Source organism: Corvus brachyrhynchos, unplaced genomic scaffold (genome assembly GCF_000691975.1).
Source record: "Corvus brachyrhynchos isolate BGI_N302 unplaced genomic scaffold, ASM69197v1 scaffold115, whole genome shotgun sequence".
Taxonomy (NCBI): Eukaryota; Metazoa; Chordata; class Aves; order Passeriformes; family Corvidae; genus Corvus; species Corvus brachyrhynchos.
This window is the reverse complement of record NW_008239553.1, coordinates 17,937,683-17,962,239: the sequence shown is the minus strand read 5'-3', so window position 1 is coordinate 17,962,239 and position 24,557 is coordinate 17,937,683. Positions and strand designations below refer to the sequence as shown.

At 35.4% G+C, this 24,557-nt stretch overlaps 1 long non-coding RNA gene across 1 annotated transcript in view; it reads right to left on the bottom strand.

Annotated features, from left to right (window-relative positions):
• Positions 1 to 3,918: 3,918 nt before the first annotated feature.
• Positions 3,919 to 24,557, bottom strand: part of LOC108448593 — a 140,007-nt gene continuing 119,368 nt past the window's right edge. The window contains exons 2-3 of the long non-coding RNA XR_001864548.1: positions 4,591 to 4,691; positions 3,919 to 4,015 (exon numbers count right to left, since the gene is read on the bottom strand). This is a non-coding gene — a long non-coding RNA (uncharacterized LOC108448593). The remainder of the gene's footprint in view (positions 4,016 to 4,590; positions 4,692 to 24,557) is intronic.

Below are 24,557 nucleotides of genomic sequence, written 5' to 3'. Positions count from 1 at the left end.
CAAATTTCCAAGCATTGTTATGCCTATTTTGCAGTTAGGGACTTCAACTCTAGAAATTGAATTTTCAGGCATCTGTGCAAGCTCCTTAGCCATAAGGCTTATTCACCTATCAACCTTCCATAGATAATTTCACTGGACATGGACATATACTAAAACAAAGATAGGTAGATATATATGACTATACATTTATACACATAGGTATATAAATGAATAACTGGGTTTTTTTCTATTATGAAGTACAGGTAAAAGAACTCCTGTTGTGGTGTATGATTTACAGGTTATTGTGAATCCATGAACTCATAAACCTTTAGGTAATAACATTTTCTGATAGATAATGTCTTTGTGGCTTCATAATTTTGATATTTTTTCAAGTGGAAATGTTGTTCTCTGTGATAATTCTTTCTCTGTGTGTGTATGGGTTGTGGATAAATATTAGCAAACATGAAAGAAGGGTAATAGAATGGTGAACCATGAGCTGCTATGCAAGTTCTTGTCCTCTCAATCGATCTCAGTCACCATTTAAATTAATTACATTTAATGACATTTAATTTGAATAGGAAAAAATGGTATTTTATTTAAATGAAAAACCAATGACATGATTGTCATGACACTGAGGGATAGAAAGAGACCAGAGCAAGACAGATTTTAAGCATATCAAAAGGGAAAACATTGTCTCAAAAGATTCTTTTGAGTTTTCTGCTTTTGGTGTTCCTTTTTAATGGAGATTGCTCTTCTTTATCCACCAGTAAGGAGATTATGAAGTTATATAGTCTTTTCATATTTTCTGTTTATATACTCAATGACTAGGACCTGTTCTGTTTTGCTCTAAATGCAGCATGAAAACAAAAACTCCTTTGTAACAGAAATGGTCAGTATAATTGCTGAAGGTGGAATTTTATATCAAAAAGAAGTGTCTTTGTTGGTGTGATATGGATTCTCCCATCTTTTACTGATCTCAGAGGTCCTGAATATCCTAAGTAAATTCAGGAGTCACTCTAACTTCTTGTCCTTCATGCTCTGCTTCTTCCTGAAATAAACTATGCATATACTACACTTTGCAATTGATTTTTTTTTTTAAATACACAGAAAATGCATATTTTGTATTCAAAAAAATTATACCAAACTTCTGTTTTCTACCAGAGATATCTCTTTCCTCTCCATCTGAAAACCTTCTTTTGTTTGATGTCAAATAACATCTTTTTTGTCTACTTCAAAGCCAAATTATTCCCCTTTCTAGTCTCTAAGATTTGAACTATGTATTTGTAAAAAGTCTGGAGAGGAAGAGAATTTTGATGGTTTCAAGCCATAGTTTGGCTGCTTACATTTTGCCACCTTGCTTTTGTTCTGTTACATCTGAATATGCCAGTTTTCAAATACAAGGGCATATGTTACATTTCTTAGTCCTACCCACGGGATCAAAGGAAGAAGGATAAGCTGAAAGTCACCAAAATATAAGGAATGTTCAAACAATCCTGCAGTGCTACATTTGAGAAAGGTTAGGATGCTACCCATATCAATAATAACCAATAAACATACTCATCTCAGTGAAGTTAATTATAAATTATGTTTACACAAAGGAAACTAATCATCAAGAATGAGACATTTTTATTCTCAGTATTCATCTTTGATTTAAAAAGCATTGTTTTACTGCACAGACTGACAGACTATTTTATTGCTGTCTCACTCATGAAATATCTGTCCCACCTTTCTTTACAATTCCCAAATATCTAAAGGAATATCCTTGCAAAGGAATTCCATATGGGAAGCTTTTCTGACCTTTCTGATTCCTGCCTATCTAAATGCACTATTCAGCTGTTCATAAACCAACTCTAAATGACACCAGCATAGTATTTTTTTTCTACTCCCATCAGATGTCACTATTGGACATCGTGTTTCTTTGATGCTAAGGGGATATTTTTGAGTTTTACATTTCTCTGGCTACCAAAATGAGTTCTATTTATTGTTCACTATTTAAACACTGTAAGCAAGTTGGTAATGAAGGAGGTGCTCTGGTATACAAATGTGTTTAGAAGGGATGTGGCATCTGTAAAGTTAGGCTGTATTTTTAGTAGACCAGGTGATATAGTTAAAAAAATCAGTCCAACTTTTGGTTAAATTGCTTTTCTATAGGTCTGACAATGTAAGAGATAATTTCAAGAATATCAGAATGTGAAAATTTCTCTTAGGGTAAAAGTAGATGAATTTTTATATTCCTAACAATGGTTTCCCAAATCTGTTTGTCACTGTCTTACATATTGCTTTTTATCTGTTTTGCTCCCTGATTTCTGAAATATACACTGTAGAGTTAGGAGATTTATCGATCTATTTTTGAAGGAGAATTAATGTTCAAACGACCATGGATAATTTTATATTTCTCTCATATTAACTATAAAATTTGCCCTCATGTTAAGTGAGTTTCAAAAATTTCAAGATACTTGTGGGATTAAAAATGTTGTACAATACTCATTTCTTCCCTGGAATACCTAAAATAAGAACTATTTTAATCTGGTCAAAATCTGTCTGACAATTAGGCCTAAAGTCCAACCTTTAATGATATAAATTAAAAATGTTGTTACATTTTGCAATCAAAACATTTCCTTTCCTTACCCATTAGAGTGAATTTAATTTACAATTGAGCTAGAACTTGATACATATACCTTCAGTACTTGCATACATTACCTTCCTCATATCATAAAACTGCATTGCAGCATTTCAGGAAATGCTGCCCCAGAGGGTGATGATATAGTGAGTGCTTCTTAGTATCAGCTATTCATTTTCTCACTGATTTAGAATGCAACATTTTGAGCATCATTTTCAGGATGACATAACTGTAGGAGCCTAATAAATGTAAACATACTCAAAAAGAGTACTTTTTACTGCAGTTTAGTGTACTGAAGAGACAGCTAACCTGAACCACTGTAATTCAGAAAAAAGGAAGGAAGAGAAAGAAAGAAGGAGAGGGAAGGATGTGTGAAAATATTATACATAGAAAAACTAAATTTCAAACCTAAAACTGGGGGTAAAAATAAAACTTGTAACACTTTCATTGATATAATAGTAGTAAAAAAATCACTGAAGTACTTTGCTTCTTCTTACAATTTTCCCTCTAGAGTGCCAATTTTTTTTTTTACACACTTGAATGATAGCTTTAAAAGTTGTATTTATGCTTACTGATCAATTCCACTGCCTCTTTTTCTGTAGAGGACAAGGAAAATTTTAAAAGCTAAAGTTTGCCTACTTTTTTTGTACTCAAGTTTATTCACATCCTTGTTTTGCTTTTTACCTTCTCTTTTCAATAACGGAGAGAGTCGATGATTTCTAATAGTTCACTTACACTTGCAAACTTGGTTTGGTTTCTGTTTCACCACATAGATGTATCCAATGTATATTACCAAATACTTCCCTTCTTAAATACTCTTTATTTCCACTTAATATTCTTTCCATAATAGGTTAATTTGCAATATCTTCTTGACAATGAACCTGCATGTGAAATATTACACTGTAAATGCAGAGATATAGTATCATTGCAGGAAGATTCATTTAAGTAGCCAAGATATCATTTAATAAAGATAAGTTAGTTCAGTAAAAATACAGACTCATAAGCTTCAGGAGAAACCTTACAAGCATGCCTGAGATCCTAACTACTGCTGGCTGGCTGTAGAAATGATTTTTTTTAAATATCCGATTTTTTTGATACTCAGTATATGAGGCCTGTCTACATTTATAGCTATAGAAACTGAGTTTAAGTTAGTGGTAAAACATGAAGAGATTTCAGTTGCAATTCTTTTTGCACCACCAACATATCCAAACTGCAATTTTGGCAGGCTGAGCCTGAGGCCATTTACTTGAAGGAAGTTATTGGAGGAATAAAACCTTCTGAGACTCTACATTTCGGATTCTTCCAAGACTGACCTGTTTGAGTATTTTCTTTGCAGAAGGTAAAGTGTACATTTTTATTCCACAGACATTTCTTCACTGTATCCCATTGTACTGTGGAGAACAGAACAAGAAAATTCTAAAAAAGGGAAGACAAAGAAATGGAGACAAAATTTTTTTATTTCAATTTGGTTAACCGTAGGTGTAAATTATTTTCCCCTACAATATTCATGGAAGTCTGCTCTGAGTATTTGTGATTATATCCTCACTGTATGGTTCACAGATAGTTATTTAATGTCCTCTAGATCCAGGTATCTTTTGTATTGCTCTATGTGTTAAATTTCTCCATGGTCACACACAAAACTTCGTAGAATAACACAATTACATTTTTTCCAGGAGTCTTTTTTTTACACCCTTTTCTTCAATTCTATAAGTTTAGCATTATTATTTACATAGTGAATTATGTCAGTAGATTATGAACTCCATCATCTAAATAGTAGAGCAGAAAAAGTGCTGGAGTAAGTGTTCCTATTTTAGTTTTTTCTATCACAAATTTTAGGGAAGTTTGTTCTCTGTACTTTTAACCTAGTCTAACGAGATTTACAGCTGTTGAAATTTGTGATGGTGATACAATGCCACTGTGCAAGGGTTAGGCTGATAATACTGTGAAATGACAAAGTGACACCAACAATCTCCAAATGAAGTTGAACTCACCTCAAATTAAGAAGTTAAATCCTCACTTCTAAGCCTTCATTAGAGTTTCTTGTTTCTTTTCAAAGCCAGTAGTGAGGTAGGGATCAGACTCTTCTCCCAAGCTGCAAGTGATAGGAAGGAAGAAATGGTCTCAAGATGTGACAGGGGCAGCTTAGATTAGATATTACAAAAAAAACCTTCATCAAAAGAACTGCCAAGCATGGGAACAGACTGCCCAGAGAAGTGGTTGAATCATTACCCCTGGAGGTGTTTAAAAGACCTGTAGGTGGAGCAGTTAGGAACTTTGTTTAGTGGGGGACATGGCGGTCCTGGGTTAATAGCTGGACTAGGTGATCTGAGAGTCTATTCAAAATTAAATTATTCTATGATTCTATGAATAACTGCATAAATTTAATACATATATATTATGTCTAACACTGAATTCTAACAATCTTTGGATGTCTGTCTGGCTGTTTACTTGACTTTCATTTTGTAGTAGCTAGACCAAATCCTTAACCCAGCAAATCTGAATTGCTATTGCTTAGCTCTACAGATTTGTATGCCAAGTTCTGTGATTCCTATCAAGCAATTAAGTGATCTAATGTTAGTTTCTTTTCTGACACTGAGGTTGGACTTCTCATTTGATACCCTCAAATCAGGTTGAGTTACTGTGATAGCTGAAGTTTAATATTGAGAAGTTTTTTACTTTTTATTACAAACATTGAAATGACACTCAGTATTTTATAGTAAAAAATGTATTTTATTTCTTATACTCATTCATGAATTTACAGTGGATAAATATGATTTCTACAGAGAGGTCTCAAGATGACATAACTATGCTTCTAAAGAAAACGATTCTAATGATGACAAGAATATGACAGACTTATGGTAAAATATAAGAGGGATATAGAAATGGTATTTTTTCCTCCACACTTTTTGTGTCCATCATGTGCCCAGTGTGGCAGAAAATGTCTGTAACACAGAGCTCTGCAAGACATCAGAGGCAGAAACCTGTGACAAAAATTCTTTGCGGTCAGACCTGAGAGGGCAGGCATTGTGTCATTCCTGATCCTTCTTTAGTCCTTAGGAGTCCTATCATCTTATTCTTCTCAGTGTCACAAATGTTAGAGTTTGCTCTCTGTGCACAGAACTACAACAGTTCCACAGCCATTAAACTAACAAGCTTTTTATTTCTCGAGCTACTTGTTACTACTCTCTGTTATGAAACTGTGGTTGTACCATGACAAGATAAGGAAAAGAACAGAATAAAAATTCTTTACAGATAAAGCAGACCCATTGAAATCCCACTGAAAGCAACAGGCAGGTGAACACAAGTTCAGAGATAGTACACATCAGAGCAGAGGCCTTGCAAACTCAATGCAAAGCCTGTAGGCTGCTCTGAGCAGTGGTAATGCTGCGGCGTGAGGCCACAGGGCTACATTAACGAGCACATTGCACTCACCCTCCAAACCATCATCACCACTGCAAACGAACCCACATGGCATTATTTATTTATTTATTTATCTTAGCAAGAGGAGGCAGGTCTTCCTGATTATTAGTGATTCTTGTAAAGCATTGTGGACTTTTCATATCTGAAAGAGAACCTATCTTGGCAATCCCACATATTAGAACTGCAAGCCAGTAGAGGGGCTGAGTTCTTATGACTTAGCCTCCTGACTTCACAGGTTTCTGTCTTTGCATTTTATTGTAAATTGATCTAAATTTTCTATGAGTCCTTTTTTATTGAATCCAATGAGGACCATACTAAGCCATAGGACAGGATATCAGTCAGGTCCATGCTTGATGTAGCTCTGCTCAACATTAATTATATAAGATTTCCCATTTGAGATTATCATAATTATGATTATTATTAGCTGATATAAACTAGGAATGCTCCAGAATGGATCCATTACTTGTAATACAGTTTCATTAATGTCTTTATTTTGTTTTCTTCATATGTTTGAGAACAAATTCTCAACAGTTTTTAGCAATCTAGCAAAAGACATGCAATTGAACTTGATTTCACAGAAGTCCTTTTTTTTTCTTTCTTAATTGGAGAAACAGTGTAGAATACTGATGGATAATCTGATATGCAGTCCATGTTATATGGTAATCACAGAACTAGAACAATCTCATTCTGAGGTATCTATCTCACAAGAGAAGGAAGTTATTACAAAAACACACAAAGTATTTTTCAAAATTTATTTACTATTTCTTTTTATGGCCATAATTATTGTCAGGAAATAGTTCTTGGCAAAGACACTAAAGGAAAAGATTTTTTATCTTCCTGGAGTTTTTTTATAAGAGTTTTCTGACATTTTCAACCTAAAAAAGAATTTAAAAATCCATAGGTGGACCAAATATTCATGTTCTTTCACCCCAATTATACTTAACAGAGTAAAATCTTTGTGAATTTGTTTCCAGCTGTTCTCTCAGTTTGTTTGGTTTGTAGGTGCTTACTCTGCCATATCTTCTGAATCCGATAGTTTGGCAATGCCTTCCTCAAACTGTAAATACCCTGATTGTTCCAAAATATTTTGCTAAACTCAGGTAGGTAGGAGTTGGTACTGGAGAGGCCAGGAAAGCATTCTATAATGAAAACAAAGGCTTCCAAATAGAGGAAATCCCCAAATAAGCTATCAGAGCAGGATTTTTTGCCTCCATATTAAAATTTCCTTTCATGTGGTTAGTTTGCATAAAGTGGCTACCTAGGGATATTCTTTACAATTAGCTGACATATTGTTTGGGTTCTTATTGCTACCCTGTATGTATAATGATCTGAAATCAGATGAAAGAAGTTTTATCCCCCCAATACCTGAGAGACTGCAACCCCCCTCCAAGTTTGCCATTTAAATCCCAACTGTGTTGTTGCCTTTAACTGTGTAAGACAGCAAGACAGCACATTTTGTAGATTAAACCAATAAACTAGCAAACATAAAAGAAACAAATCTCATAATTGTGGATTTCAATTAAAGAAAGGAAGATCAAAGCAAACATTCTGCTTGAAATTGCACAGCTGCTATCTACACAAAATGAGAAAAAAAACCCCCTTCTCCAGCTAGCCATAATTTTTGGGGTGGGGGAAGGAGGAGGGAGAGCTCATACCCTGCAGTGGAACAGATTGCTTATGCTTCTCACGTCCCAGTCAGTAATACAGAAATATTGAGTAATAAATTCCCTGCCTCTCTTGATCTGAGAAGCTCCCACCATCTGTGAAAGCCAATTTGTAACAGCTTTAGTATAAAGATTCAGTAAACAGACAATCACAAGCATTGTGCCAAACAGTGCCAACATTTGAAGAAAAAACATAAAGCCAAAGCATGAGTAACACCACGACCTTTGTACTGCAAAATTATCCAGCGACCAAAACACTTTTGACTGCAGAGATTTTTTCCTTCTTTTTGCCATCAGCAAAGTGTGCTGGAGCCTGCACACAACACGGCTACATCTGTGGGCTGTGTACGTAGGCCTTGTCCTAATGTGCTGAATTATTATTGATGGCTGGGGCAGTTCTGCTCTGCTGGTGAACCAATAATGTCAAGGCAGTACCTGCAAGATTAATTATAGGAGAAAATGGGCTCTGCTTTCCAGGGACTGAGACTTTAATAGAGACTGAGCATTAGTTTCAGGGGATTCAACAGACAGCTGAACAAATGCCTCAGACAATGTCATACATGCTAAATCCTGGCACTTACCTCTTAGCAGTACGGAAAGAAAAGTTTCAACAATTGTGCTTAAATTGTGAAAAACAGAGGGTTCTATAAACCAAATGAAAAGGAAACAAACCCATACCAAGATTGCTGAAACAGGTTTGGCTCTATAAACCCATGTGAGCATATTGCCCTCTGCAATTACCAAAGAAAAAAGAGACCATAGCAAATTACTCTAGCATTAGCAGAAAAGGAAATGGCTTTTTGGTGACTGACAGTGCTCAGTTTTTCCAGATACATGTGACATTCTGCACATGGAAATGTAAGTTGGATCAAAGGGCAGAATACTGTATGCTCTTTCTTTTGCACCACTGCAGTGGAAATTTGTACTCCACGGGGCATTTTAGCTGTAGAGAACTGAGAATATGTAGTGGATGAAGCTGCAGCCATAGCAACAGCTACATAAATTTTCAGGCAATGGCAGGCACACGGTACACAATTTAAGCAGTATAACTCCTACACTGGCTTCAAAATAAAAAAAAAAAGAGAAAAGCAAGGAAAATTGGAGAAGAGGGTGTCAAATATGGCTTATTACAAAGTAATCATACCTTCCACTTTATTAAGAGCTGGGCCTCCTGCCTTTTGCTTGTGAGATCAGAGAGGCAGCTGAGAGCTTAACTGTATCTTTTACTTAAGCACTCACAGATATTATTCCTCTCTATTGTTTTCATTATCTCCTAGGCCTAATATTTTTTAAAAAGTCCTGGGAATTGTGAGTCCAAATTTTCAATATATTGTCCAGCTACCCACACCTTGTGTCTCTTTGTAGTTGTGCAATACTTTTGACAAAATAATCCCAAAACTAATGAGACCCACAGGCTGTTGTGGCTTAGCACACCAAAAGATAGGCTTATGAAATTAATCTCAAAAGGGAATGAAATAAGTTCACACTTCACTGATTTTTCAGTTTCACAATTGCTAAGAACTTTACTGCTTTTCTTCAAACTTGACATTCCGGCAGAACTGTTAAGCAAATGCATTTGAGACTGCAAGACCTACAGTAGAATGATATATTCAAGCTTTCATCTTCACTTTCTGTGCTTAGCTTCTGGGTGATTTCTTTCACAATATCCTGTGAAATTCCACTGTCAATTTTTCATTGGCCACAGGCACATGATTGGAGACCCAGAAGAAATTTGCACATCTCAAACTATGTGGGAGCTTTGCAAGCCTAAACAGTAGTTTAGAGATTGACCAAAGTGACTCAAATCCTGCTCTAAAATGAAACAGTGAAGCTTCTAAAAGTTTTTACTCCACGTTGGAAAGAATGACAATTTTTAAAATATGCTTTCAGAATGAAAAGATGCCATTTCAGCTGGAACACATCAACTTTTTTTCTTGGTTTTTTTTAGATTTGTGTTTTAGTGACTGAGTCCCTGACAAAGCTTAGAGATGTTTCTCTAAAACAGACATAACTTCACAAACCTTGCTGTTCTGACAAAGTGGAGAATGCCAGCAAAATTAGATTAGTTTGAAAAGAATACAACCAATTTGAATAGTAAACCCATTTTCTTCCTCCTAAGTTCAATTCATTTTTCACCAAGCGCAATTTAGTTCATATTAAATAAATTAAAGTACAAAATCTAAACCTAGCATCTAAGTATAGGAAAGCATCTCCTGTTACATTGTTTCCCAGATGAGGCTTGTGGAGGAGTGAAGCTAACATAGTTTGTAGCTAAGTATCTGAGCTAAGAAAAAGGAGAGCTTGTATTCATGTGGATTGTCCCTGTATCTTTTCATACTAATATTAATTTAAGCTGCTCAGCAGTCACACAAATAGTGCTTAGTGTCCTGTCATATGTCATAAAGAAGTCAAAAGATGTTAGAAGCCTGACTGACAGTAGAGTACATTACTATGTTTGTTACCACCCTGAAGACAATCTCTTGCAAGACTGGTTAGCTAAAATGTCACATTATTCCCGACCATATTTGAAGGAAGTACAATCTCATGGCTTTACTCTGTCTTTATCCCACAGTGTTTTGTGGACATGTGAAAAAACATGACTAAACTCTGTTGCATGAGAACATAATTCTATTTGATTTTTTATTTGATCCTGTAGTCAAAGTTCTTGTGTTTCTCCTCAAACATCAGCTGGTGTTTTTCTTACTGACAGTCTGAGTTTTGGGATGAAAGACATACTGAACTCAAAAGTCCAGACATGGATATTTTTTTCTCCCAAACACTGAAAAGTTTTAAAATAGGAAATAAAAATTCTTGAATATTATAAAAACATTTTCTTAATTTTGTGTAGATACCTCAGAAGTATTTAAATTGGAATAAATTTATAGGCACTATAAAATGAAAGCTCACACCAAGAGTGAAAAATTTGCCTAAAAGAAGGTGGACTCAAAGAGAAGATGGGTAGGCCAAGTACCTTCAGTCCAGAGTAAATCATAGATAGAATAGGCTATTTTAAAACAATTAGACCTCTTAACAATCAGATATAAAATTTTCCCCAAATGGTAAAGTATATCACAGAATGCTGTTGGCATGCAAAATACCTGAAGTTAACAAGAAACAGATTTATGTCAAAACTCCAGAGCAAAGCCTCCATTTATAATATGACTTTTGAAGTCACAGACTTATAACTTACTGTCACCCCACTCTCATAAGATTGCTTCTCTCCCTCACAGTTGAAAACAAGTGGTTCGAATGTATCAGACATGTCTTTGGTCAGGTGATAGGTGTTTGGAAACAGCAGGATAAAGACAAAGTCTAGATACTTTCTCCTATGTTCTGGAAGGTATTATGCAGGTGCTATCACCTGATCAACTTCAATTTGCACTGCATTGCTATGCACCGTGCTAAAAATCATACCCTGTCTGAGTTTTCAATCATTTAAATGTTACTGAATACCAAAACTCAGTTAAGGAGGTAAGGAGCCTTTGGACAACATTAGCCAAGGTGACTTATCTAGAGAAGCAGTAAAATAAGGAGGCAGGGAATTACAAAACAGAATGGTCATTCCTAATGAGATAATTCATCAAACTAAGAATTAGTAATTTAGTGCAGTGAACACTACTACTAGTTCCTTAGAAAAAGTAGCATTCCAAACTAGGCTTTAAGTGTCTTTTAGGTGTTTAGTAAATAGTAGCTGTATCACTTTTACCTCACATTAATGTGGTTGGTTTTCCTCAGCACTGATACTGACACCTACATTTTTTTCTTGTGCTACATGGAAAAGCTATTGAAGTCAGTTTAAAAGTGATTCCTACTTTTCCTGAACATTAATTTAGTGAAGTAAGGTACATCAAGTTGTTTGAAACAATGATCAAAAGAGGCCTATTTTCCTATGAAAAAGTCAATTTCTGGCAAAAGATGTGGTAGAAATTTACAGCACAAAATGAATTGACAGAATAAAATAGCTTTTAATCTCTACCCATTTTCCTCCCCTTGGAGGATAATTAAGAGTCTCAACAACACAACTGCCACATCAACTATCATGATGTGTCCTGGCTTCTCAGTGAATATTCACTATTTTTTAATTAATTATAAGAACAAATTATTTATATCGTGTTTGTGAACTTCTAGGGGGGAAAAAAAACCCCCTGCATTTGTGTGCAATTTTCTTACAGAAATGTTTTTTGTGGCTGAGTGATTTCACAGCTTTATAACTGTATTCATACAGTTTACCTCATGAAAAATGAAGGGAATTCAAAAATTTTTGTATCTATACTTGCTGTAGTCAAGTGCCATAACTCAGTGAAGGTTATTCTAGATAGGAAGTTATTAATCAAATAAAAGTGAAATACCTGCCTTCAGAAACGTGTGACTTGTGCTCCACAGCCTGTGTTGTTGCCTCTTTGTCGTGGAGCCCAAAGCCAGCATTTTAGCCCAGATGGCTGTAGGGATGAAGGGTGGCTGCAGTCCTCCCTAAAAAAGGTGGTTGTAACACTACGTGACTGTATGTGGGAAGGGAAGGGACAAGGATTGTTTTTCATCACCGTCCTTTTTTTTCCAATAATGCTAGGGTTTTTTTTCTGAAAGTCACATATACAGCATTGATGGGAGTCAGAGACAGTGGACTAGTAAGGGTGCACAGGAAACCAGGCTGTAACTATCCATTATCAGAACTAGGAATGTGTTCAGTTTCAGTGTTTTGAGCCAGGAAGGGAAATGGTACCTGAAGGAATACTCCTGGCTCTTCTACAAGACTGAATTAATTTTGTCATTATCCTCGGGGTGATAAAATTCAATTTTGCTTACAGTACTTAGAAGCTCTGAGCTATCTGTGCTACCACCTCACCAGAAAGGAAGGATAATTATTTTTGTAGGAAGGCCCTTGTGTGACACAGGCACCCTAGATTCTTACTGTATCTCTAGGCAAAGCTTCTCATGAAGTCATAAACAATTCAGCATGTTTACAGGTTTAGAAGTGACCTGTGTCTTGATCTGGATATGCCAAAATCCAGGAAATAAGAAGCACAAAAAAGAACAATAAGACTAGGGCAAGAAAATAAGTATTTGATACCATTTGCAGTGAAAATCTATTAGGGATAAACAGAAATTATGTTTTATTTCCCTTTAAAATGGAAACAGGTTTGTGAAAATATGAGACCTTCTACTTAATTTTCTGATTCATAAAATGATATTTTTTATTGCAGTTTGAGTTATTCTCATAGAAGTACAGTTGATTCTGAAACTGCCTACTCAAGGACTTCTTTTCTTTGCACCATCCTATTTCTAGGTCAAATGAGATAGAATTTTATGGTTTTATGAAAGGTACTGTCATCTAACTAGATTTGATTCAGAAATTCATAATCTGATTTATCTGAGTTCTTCTTTTAGCAGTTCACAAGCTCTTATTGCAGGTCAGGCTGTGAGACTTCCTCCTCAAAAATTCTCTTTTCCTACATTTCCTTATTTCTGGAAAAAATGAAATTAAAAAAAATTATTAGCTTTTTATTTCCTCCTCTAAGGTAATCAAAATTTTTCTAGTTAGTATGTCACTGATCACACCAGCTTATTTCCTAATTAAGATTAGTGTGTTTGTTTCATTAACTTCCCTCTTTAGAACAGTCAGTAAGCACAGTAAATCTGAGATTTTTAAGTAGCAAAGGGATTCAGTGCATGGTAAAGTAGACAATACATCAAATTCAAATACCTAAAATGAAGAAATCAATCATAATCCTTTTTTTAAAAAAATATGGATCGAACTTATTTTCAATTAAAATGACAAAGCTGACAACATCAAGCTCATATACAAGTAATGAAGTATGACTACTTTCAGTAACAGAAGTGAATACATTCTTTTGGTTTTAATATTATGTACCTTGGTATAATCATTAGGGAACAGATTCTTATCTAAGATAAGATGCCATAGTTACACTAGGAAGTTATGACATTACACCATCTGAGAATCTACCTTGAATATCACACTCATTTGCACCTAATTTCAGCTACTTCTGGGTTGGGTTTTTTTTCTAATATGAGGATTTTTAGATAACTCCTGAATTAAAGAAATTTCTTTTGGAGCTTTACAAAGACAACCTTTCAAACTTATTATGATGTACAGGGTATAATCTACAAATCATGTCAACAGAGTTTATTTCCTTTGATTTCACACTATAGCTCTAGGCATCTGCTATAGCAGATAAGAAGCAGCTTTAGATAGCTCACTAAAGCTATCATACACCAAATGACTTGAAAAAAGGGCTAACAGATTTTGTAAAAACAAAAAAGAGGGGAGGAAAGTATAGTAAAAGAGAAACACAAAGCTGGCTTGTGCCAAAACAAAACATGTAGCTAGAACTGCCAGACTGTCTTCAGTAGTGAGGAAATCATGAATATATGTTGCCCAGTACTCTTAATCTTGTCATGTGAAGTAGTGCATAGTGGCAGAGAATGCTAGAACTGATTGTTAATTGGAATGATAAGACTGGTTTATCATCGTCTTTCTGTCTTGCCAGGACATAAACTTTGTTCTTGCTGCATATCAGCTAGGTGTTTAAAAAAACTTGTAAATTCTGCTGGTATAATTGGAAATTATTTTGATTCACACTAGGAAATGGGATTGTGTTTGATATCTTCTGTTAGATATCTGAATTTGATATACTGTCCATAGTACCCAGCTCTGAATTTTCTCAATATATAAAGAACTTAGTTCCATAGCACTTACTGATCTAAAGAGAGAATCACCTGAAAGGCATGCCTGTACCATATTTAAAGTGCAACTTTGATCTACTGAAATGTTAACCACAAAATCTGTGTGTTTTTAGAGAAATGTTATTCTACATGCTTCAGACTGTAAAAGACGATAAAGAAAAAAGGGCAACAGGGAAAACAAAGCCCAATACATTAAAATGTTACTGTGAAGCAACGGATTAGATCCGGAATTTTCACCCTGCCTAGAAAGAGGGAAGGTGGGAATGGTAGGATGTTTCCTTCCACTGACTCATACCCACATACCTAGTAAAGGCTGAGCTGAACTGACACAGTCTGTCAGTGGGTTTGTTTACAGTCTAGTTTTAGTTCTGCATTACATCAAGCAGCAGGGAAACAGTTTGTTCAGTGTGCTTTGAAGTTAATGATGAGAACTACATCATGTTTAAGAAACTTTCTCTCCAAATAAGTGCTTACCTGAAGAAGAGTCATGATTTAGCGGGTCAGAAAAATTCCAATTGCCAAGAGACTTACAGACTACCTTAACGTATACTGAACACTAAACTCCATATACACAAAAAATACTGCTTTGCAACTAGCACTGACAGATGTGAGGGGACACGGGGTGGTCTGTTTCAGGCACCGTGCAAACCACAGTTTAAAAGCAAGCAGTTGTAAGTAGCTTGGCTCGAACATACTGACATAATTTTTTAGTGGAGGGTGGGGATGGAATGATTCTGAAGAGCTTCTCAGTACAGCTGTCACTCCTGTCAGTATTACTTGAGCCACCACTGGGATAACTTGAACTCCCACCACCACTGCATGATTCACTATGCTGTTTTATCCTAGGAAATCCTGATGCTCTGCTGTGACTTCAAAGCTGCTGCCATAACTGCATGTGTGGAAAGTTATCATCTACTGTAACTAACAAAAAAGTACTGAAAATTATTAACCCTTCTGTAACAAACCAAGTTTCTATTTTAGAAATATATCCTGCATCAATGTGCTTTTAAGTTCCTAAATCAGCCAAGTACACTTTGGTCCTGGTCTCCCTCTCTGGAACTGGATTTTCAGTTTGGTGTTCATTATTGGAGGTTTCATTTTTGGCATAATATTGGTCTGTTTCTGGAGCCTTCAAGCTAGTACTCCCTGTCCATAAATTAACTACAAGATGCAAGACTAATGTCACCACTACGCAAACCCTAGTTATCTCTCTAAAACTCCTTCTCATTAAGACTTCAAAAGCAGAAAGTATTTCTTGAAATGGACCCTTCTAAAAAAACCAAACCAAAACACAAATACACACCCCCCACTCCCCCACCGCGTAAACCCATGAAACAACAAAGAAATAAAAAAGTAAGTACACATAAAGTCTCATAAGTCAAACATATGTGACACTCTCCCTGGTGTAACAGAGACTTTGGGTTGAGGTCAATGACATGACTTCTCTTAGAGGCACTGGAAAATTGCAGCCCTGATTATTGCTCTGTAATATGATAGGCAAGTATGGCAAAATACTGAAATACCTCATCATGTACTAGACATGCTCTTGCATGTTGGACATGTAATAATGATATACAAAATATGATATATACAAAAACTGGATCATCCTCTAGAGACAGACACTGATCTCTTCTCTGTGGTGAGCAGTGACAGGACCCAAGGGAATGGCCTGAAGCTGTTTCAGGGGGGGTTTAAGTTGGATATTAGGAAAAGGTTCATCACTGGAGCAGGGGCCTCCGGGAAGTGGTCACAGCAAGTTCAAGAAGCATTTGGAAAACATTCTTGGGGCACATGGTGTGACTCTTGGGTTGTCCTGTGCAGGGCCAGGAGTTGCACTCAATAATCCTTGCAGGTCCTTTCCAACTCAGCATATTCTGTGATCCAGCAATATATACTAGGACAGAAGTATTTAATTATTGATTCTTGATTAATCGTTAGTCTTAATTCTATTGATTTAGCATTAGGTCTTTAATCAAAAATGCAGATAAAATACCTGAGATTTTTTTTTTCCTTAATATTGGAGGGCAAGTTACTTAAAAAAAAAAAAAGAGCACCCCAAGTAATTTAATTTTATTTGATCTCAGAGATTTTGATGTTGTTCTAAGGCAAAATTTAAGAACCTCATTAACATAAAATGTCAGAATATTTTAAAACATACTGTGAGGTGTAAACACCTTAGAAGCCCCTAGAAATGGTCAAACCAACAGCCAAGAAGGAAGCTGATTTGATGATTTCTGGAGCTGAGTCTGTGTTTCTATATAATTTCAAAGTGTTCTTCTGCAGTTCAAAATAAAAACAACCCATGATACTTTGGGATTTAGTATTAACACTAAATCAGGGAAACATTCCAATATTATTTAGTGAAGAAGAGAAGTCAATTTTAACATTCTTATGGATTAAGCAGTCTCCAAGGTATTTCAGGGAAACAAAGTCCTGTCAATATATGTTAACTGTGTCCCTTATTCAAAGCCCACTGAACTCAACAAGGATTTTATGAGGAGCCAAAAAGATTTAAAAGTTTCTGTTTCCTTTGACTTTCATCTAGAAAGGTTGTGAAAACAATCCTGTTCTCCTTCAGACCGGCTGGATAATCAGGTGCTATTTAGGCTTTAAGATGTGCCCAGATGAGGGTTTAAGGCTTCAATGACCCATGGAGATCATCAGTTAGGGAAATCACACATGAGGAGTCACAGTTCTTCTCAGTTATGCACGTAGCTGCTTACTGAGAGCAGCTCAGCACAACGTCCTCGTACAGTGATCTGCTGCAGCTAAGCAGACAAGTGTCAGTGAGGGACAGGTACTTTTCTTTCTTATTTATCTGTGCTGTCATCCCAGACCAAAAAAAAAAGAACCAAAAAGACCCCATGATTTTCAGAAGTTTCTAGTTTAATCAGTGTTTTCCAAAATTGCAAGAGAGGGAGAGAAGATATTTCAACTTTCTTTTCCAAGCGTTAGTTACTGTCTTGTCCTGAAATTAATATAAATCCCTAAAAATTCTCCCTGTGCAGAACTCAGAAGAACTATTTATCTCATGATACATGATCTAGGCGCCCTCTATTCTCTGAGTTTCCCTTAGTTTAAAACTTCAGAGCCTGTTATCTGTTATTAGGGACCACTCTTACACTGATGAGCTGTTCTCTTCTTTCCTCAGTTGAATCCTGACTTTTCTCCCAAGACAGGAAGATTAAATTAAAAGATGGTATAACCCGCATGAGAAGATGAAGCCATTATAGCATGGTGCTTTCAGATCAAATTGGTGAATTTCTCTATTAAAAAGCAATTAAAGAACGAACCTAGAATACCATTCATGCTGAAATGCACTTTCATCAATTCAGTTTTTATGTATGTTGCTGGAAAATTAAAAAGGTTATCATATGAAATCTCTTGAGAGCTGGAAATTGTTTTGATGTTCAGCTAAGGAGAAAGCAATCTGATCAATCTATTACATTTCAAAATACACATCGAAGCAAAATGAGATCAAAAACTGAATGAAACAGAACAATAATCCTGAAAGGTAAGTTAGAGATAGGTATTTTTATTTGCCCATTCAAAAGATATCCACCAGCATCCTTCATCTGACTCTTTTGAGGTCTGTTCTGTTCTGTTACATTTAAGCTCTTTTTCTTACTTTAAGTTTTATCAGTCAAAGTTCCCTTTTACAACAGGTTTGGATACTTCAGGAGAAGGAAGCACAGAAAACATGAGTTCATCTTTTTCTTAGGACAGTAGCTCAACACCCTAATGTGAAGCACCAGGAAATCATTCCCATCTAGCTCTCATCATCTTCTATCACCAGGAGTGGGAATTTTTCTGTTTGATTTTGCTAGAGCTTCTTGAAATATTGCCTAATATTGACCAACCTGTTAATTTTCTAGCTCTTTTTGATCTAGCATGGGAAAAGTCTTATTAGAAAATAGTAGTAGTAATACTGGTAGATTCCAAGAAGCCAAGATCAGGATTAGTGCTGCAAAATTACTCAAATCCGCTTAAAAGAGACTGCCTGGGTCAAAGGGGGGAGTGATCTACAGCTTTTACTCTTTCAAGAGAAACCAAGCAACATATCAACCAATTGAGGTGCATGTCTCTACAATGTTTCTATAATAATAAGAGGCTATGTCCAGACAAAAAGATAATTTATCCTCTTTTATCCACTTGTTAAAGATTAGATGATGTACTCAAAAAATTAATTCAGAGCACACATATTGTGCTTTAATCATATATTTATTGCAAGGAATTTTAAATCAGCTCTAGGTAGCCTTCATGATCCTGTGCTATACAAACTGAAGGCATGAGGAGATTAATATATTTGTAACCTTGAAGAAATTTAAAACCTTTCAGAAGACCAGTTCTTCCCTTATTACCTAGATTTCTGGCTATTCAAGAGGGAGCACCCATTGCCTATATAAGAATTCCAAAACATTGAAGTCCTATGTGACAAGTATGACAAAACTAGATTTTTAAAAGAAAAAAAATATTTTTTTCTCATATTTTCTTGACTTTTACCAAGCATAGTATGAAGAAACCTTATCCATATCTTGTGTGAACAGATATTGGAAGAATGCACACTTTTAAAACTGAAAATGTTAAATGAACAATAGCTGTCAAAACCTTGCACAACTGCTTATTTTTCATTTTACTACAGAATCACCCCTCAACTGATTGAAGTAGTTATAAATTTTGAGAACCTTGCAGTCTGCTTTCAGGTAGTAAGTCTTTTAAAAGCAGACAGTTTTAACACAATGCATATTGCAGCTTTATATCCCCTTGTCATTCAGATAACAGGTATGTGAAAAGCCTGCGTCAGCTTAAGGGGAAACTGGTCACATTCACTGAAGAGTAGACTATTGGGAGTCATGAATACACAGAAACTACAGCCAACCCAGGAAAGATCTGAGACAAAAACTATTGGAAACTTAGAGAGTACTCAACAGAAACATCAGTTATGCTTTCCCATACTTCTCTTCCTAGACTTTTAATTGACCCTCAGTAAGGACAGAACAAAAGTCTTGGTGGACCTTTAGCTGGGTTCAGTACTGTCCTTATCGTGTTTTTATGCCCTACCAGATAATACCATCATTTCGTAGACCTTCATAAAAAAAGTTAATTTGACTTTTCAGAGCAAATTCCCAAATGGCACTGTATTCCTCTTTTAAATTCATGGGTCATTATTATTGAAACACACTCACGCACACATAGATATAAAAAATACATATAAAAACAGTATGTACAGAAATAAGCCCAAAAGTTTCTAAGTCCTCTCTTCACATTGTGTTAGGTAAGCATCTGTCAGAGAATATATATTTGCTGGCTTCAGGGCAGATGCTTAGACTAGGTACTTCAAATATCTGTTCTCCCTTGTTTTTAAATGATATAGGGCTTACTTAAAAAAAAAAAAAAAAAGTAGCTCTTTCCAGAGTTATTATCTTTAATTACGAACTTCAGTTTCAACTTCACTTATTAAATTCAGTAATTCTGCAGAATGTAGAAATATAAGCAGTACACTTTTAACTACAAGCCCTGTCTGTGGATCCATCAGAAATGTGTATCCCTTTGTTCCCAGTTCTCTGTTTTATGGGTAGAATTATTTATGCCCTTTAAAACAAATCCAAACAAAATCAGCAGCTACCCCTGTATGGATAATACGGATAATGATAATTCCTGATCTGACCTACCATAGCAAATTGTCATAATTATTCCTCAGCTACATTTTGGTTAAGAGTATTGTCCTCAGACTCATAAGTTATAAATCAATAGGTACTGATCAATGGATTTACCAGGAATCTTTGATACTGATGTAGGTCCATTATCTCACATTTTTCAGTGGTTTATCATCTCTGTTTATGGGGCAATACCTCGGTTCCCATTTTGGTGAGACTATCTCAGAGGGGATCTCTAACCTAAGGCCCAAACCTGGCGTAATAACATAAACTCGTACAACGTCCTAATTGCACACAGGAAAAATGGTTTTAGCATTATCTTGAGTGAAGCAAAGGCAGACTAAATCTACTCAGTCTCTTGTCACCAGCTCAGACCATGTGTGGTCAGGTGCAATGTTGGTTAGATGGGCACATTTGGCTTGAAGCTACCAATAGTGTTTTGCCATGGTGTCATATTGCTGACACAGCCAGGGACATCAGACTTGAGGTCTTTTCTAGAAGATCCTAAAGAGCAACACCATGGTCTTGCTGAGTTTTGATCTATTGGAAAACGTATGTCTACTGCCTTAGGACAATGGCCAAGTAGACAGACACAGGTCAGAAAGCAGTCAGTGTTTTTACCTGCCATAGGGACAACTACCTACCAAGCAGTGTAGATGCAAAAATAAATCACAATGCATACCAAGCTGAGTCAACTAGAATTGTAACTACTGTTTTGTCTATGACACTTGCATGCAGTAGAAAACAGAAATGATCTGATAATATTCTGCATTTTGAATGTCTTAAATGTCTTAAAATGACTTCATAGTTAAATGACTGAATAAACTTCCACAGCATCTACTCTGAATGATTATGGAGTATGATGATCCTTAAATAAAATAAGGCTTCAGCTTTTGCTTTCCTTGTACTTAAATCTCTTACTCTTTAATATAAATATCTTCCCCACTAAAAACACAGAAGCACTGCATCAGCAATTGTCAGGGGAAATTCTAGTACCCAGCAAGCCAGACAGGTCATTCACTGAAGAGCAAGCCAATGTATTGGGCTGTGAGACTTTTACAGTGTTAAAATTAGCAGAGCATTGCCAGAAGTGTGTCTGTACACTTTTGTTGGATGATACTACAAGTCGCACATAAAAAGCTGAGAAAGGGAGAAAAGATGAAAGCAAAAAGCTGGCTTATAACTAATGATAATAAAACTCTTGGCAAGTCAGATTACTGAGAGTCTCATATCAAAAGCAACTTTGACAATAATTCAAATTCCAGAGTCCATAAAATTAGTCATGATTCAAATATAAAAACATCAACAATTTGCATAAAAGCTTTCCTTTAAAGATTTAGCACTGTGTACCAAATGAAGAAAAAAAGCACTACCATAACAGCAACACTTTAATATAGGTATCCATTATCTAATGCTTATATAATGGAAGCCAAATTGAGCTCATTATTGTCAGTGCTATTATGCTGAATACTAAATGAACTCATCATAGAAACACACTTGCTTTAAAAACTATTACCACAACATCAGTGGCAAGGAAAAAAATTGCAAGCAAACTTCCTGAGATGACTAATTTGATTTCAGTGTTAACTTCTAATGCATTATTAATCAATAGTTCATTATACTTTAAGATAGCACTTAGTTTATTTGAGGTTTATTTGTATACATTTCATTTCTGTAATCTTTTACTGTATTGCACTTTATTCCTATGTAAACAATGCTGGTTGTTCTGATACAGATTTACAGTAAATGAAAGTATGATATGTTTCTGTATAATTCAGATTTGTTCTGTTTTCCAAAACCAGGAGAGGTACAAAAAAGGAGATGCATTTCAATGTAAACAGTAAGCTAAAGCTATAAGAAAAGACTGAATATTTTACATTTTTAAATGGTTTGCATAAGTTTATTGTTAAAAGATATACAAATATGGTAGAATAGTAGATGTTTTAATGTACCAGAATCATGTATATGAAACAATGTTACTTGGAGTCTGCAAGTGTTGTGAATTTTTTTTTTTGGTATCAAAATAAAATGCAGTATTTGCATGATGGAGCATTAATATTCCTTCTTTCAGGACTGGACAAATCATGACTTCTATTAAAAGTGGTGTTTCAGAATTCCAACATGATTTTCTGGTAACAAAGTTTATGAGCAACAGAATAAAGGAAGTTAGGATTCCTGGAAGGCGTCAGAATCATGATCATATTATCACTTACAGAAGTTAGTAAAATACTCCTTTTACCCAGTGCTAAATAAATAAGAAAAAAAGGCTGTGATTTTTAGTTAATTTTATTTAATGTTTTAATTTGCATTCACATTACAAATTCAACTATTTGTCAAAAAAATTATACTGTGTAAAACTGTACTAGTTTGAAAACAAACCAGTGGGAGGCACCAAGTCAGAATAACAATTTAATGAAAATTAAAGAAAAGGAAAAAAATGTAAAAGAAAACACTGGTTCAAACTGACAGAGTCAAAATACAGCCTGAGTCCCTGTTAGGCAGGGTGGTGGTAGCAGTCTGGTAGAACGGTGGCTGCAGTCCTCTGAAGCGGTGATCCTGTAGAAAAAGGGTCTGCTTTTCCTCAGAAAGTCCAGTGGTGGCTGTGTAGCTCCTGTCCTCTGGTAATCCATTGGGAAGGGTTGTCTCTGGTGTTCAGAGCCCCAGATTAAACCCAGGATGGGATGCTTGGTTTTTCCCTCTGGGTGGAGCATCTCATAATGGGGTAATGAGTCATGAGGCCAAGTGTTGATTAGGCTCATTAACAGAAGATGGTCCGGAGGGAGTTATCTCTGAGTCGTGCAGCAGGACAATGATGGGCCATTAACAGAAAGATAGTCTGGGGGGAGGAGGCAAGGAAACAATGCCCCACCTGGTTGCAACGGCTCCTGAGGATGGTAATGGAATACACTGCAACCCAGGACAAAAACTAAATTGAAAATTGAAAGTGAGTTGAAAAATACTTTCAAAGGTAATTTCAAAATATTGAAGTCATTCTCCTAAAATGTAGTTTTGTAACAAATATTGTGGAAGCAAAATTAAAATCTAGTTCTCTCTGCCTTAAAGAGGTTGGGTATGATATAATATTTTCTGACGATATCCTATTTACAGAGGAAGTACATTAATCATTTTGCTTCCTAGTAATACTGAGAGAGTATAGGAAAGCTTTAAAAAGGCTGAAGCTGGCTGGCAAAGGAAAGCAAAGAGATAGTTCTGAGGAAATATTACTTCCTTGTTATTAAATTGTATAGTTTCATTAGCTTATAGGTTGTCCCACAATACCATTCCTTTCATCCTTGTATTAAATTGTATAGTTTCATTAGCTTATAGGTTGAGTCCCACAATACCATTCCTTTCATCCTTGCATTGAAGGCTTGAAATAGTCTCAAAAGGAAATGAGCTGAAAAATGAATTACTATGTGATATTATGTATACAGATTTTGAAGAAATTTCTCCATGAGTATCTCAAATCTCAGCGTCATCTTTCTTTTTGTGCGGTGGCCCTTTGTTGTGAGAGGATTCTTTAAATCTTACATTCTGTTTCCACAGTTATTTAAATAATATGTATACAAATCCTCTTAAATAATGTTATTCTTTGCAGTGGCACAGGCATAATTTTCATATGGTGTGCACATGTACAGAAATTCCAAAACCTTAAACCAAAGAACTTTTGGTTTAATGGAAAACTTGGAAAAAGATCTTCTCAGGTCACTTGAAAACCATTTAAAATATTCAAATATTTCTTTTAGTGATACAAACAAACAAACAATTCAGAAGCATGCTGACCAGCTTGAGATGAAATATTTTATTTCATTCTCTGCTTACTTTATCTGTTTGTTTAACTTTCTTTCTGAGAGGAAATACTCAACAAAAAGGCTTTCTGAAAGGAAAAAAACTATAAAGGGAATATTTTGAAGGTTTTGAAATGTGAATAGCTTCAAACTATGATGGATTAAAATTAATCATAAAATAAGACTGCCAATGTGTAAAGTCTAACAAACAAATTGGCTAAAGTAGTGAATGTCCTATTTACACATTTCTCTGAGTAAAATAGCTATATATTTATTTTTCTGAAGAGACTTGGATTCTTTCTTTCTCTTCCCACTTGGTGGGGTAACAATGGAGTGATTTGTACAATTACCAAAAGAGGTAAAAGGTTATGTTTTGTGAATTTTATTTCTTATCTCTTAACCAAAAAAAAAAATTATCTTCTTTTAAAATCAAAGCATAAAGCCATAGTTACAACATAGGAGTCGTCATTGATAAACCCTTTCTTGATTTTCTGCACTAGAACAAGAAAGACCTGGCCAAGCTTTCAGCATTTTCATGGCACCTTTGAAGGCTCTATTCCAGTAGCTAGCCAATATACCAAGTACAGATTACATCAGTGTTTTTAATGGAAGATGATATTTCAATATGGTTACTAATGGTTGGAATGGCTGAGACATAACTGAAGCACATTTTTGAAGCATTGTTTTTCCAGTCAAAAAGATTCTCTAGCAACAGCTATATGCATGT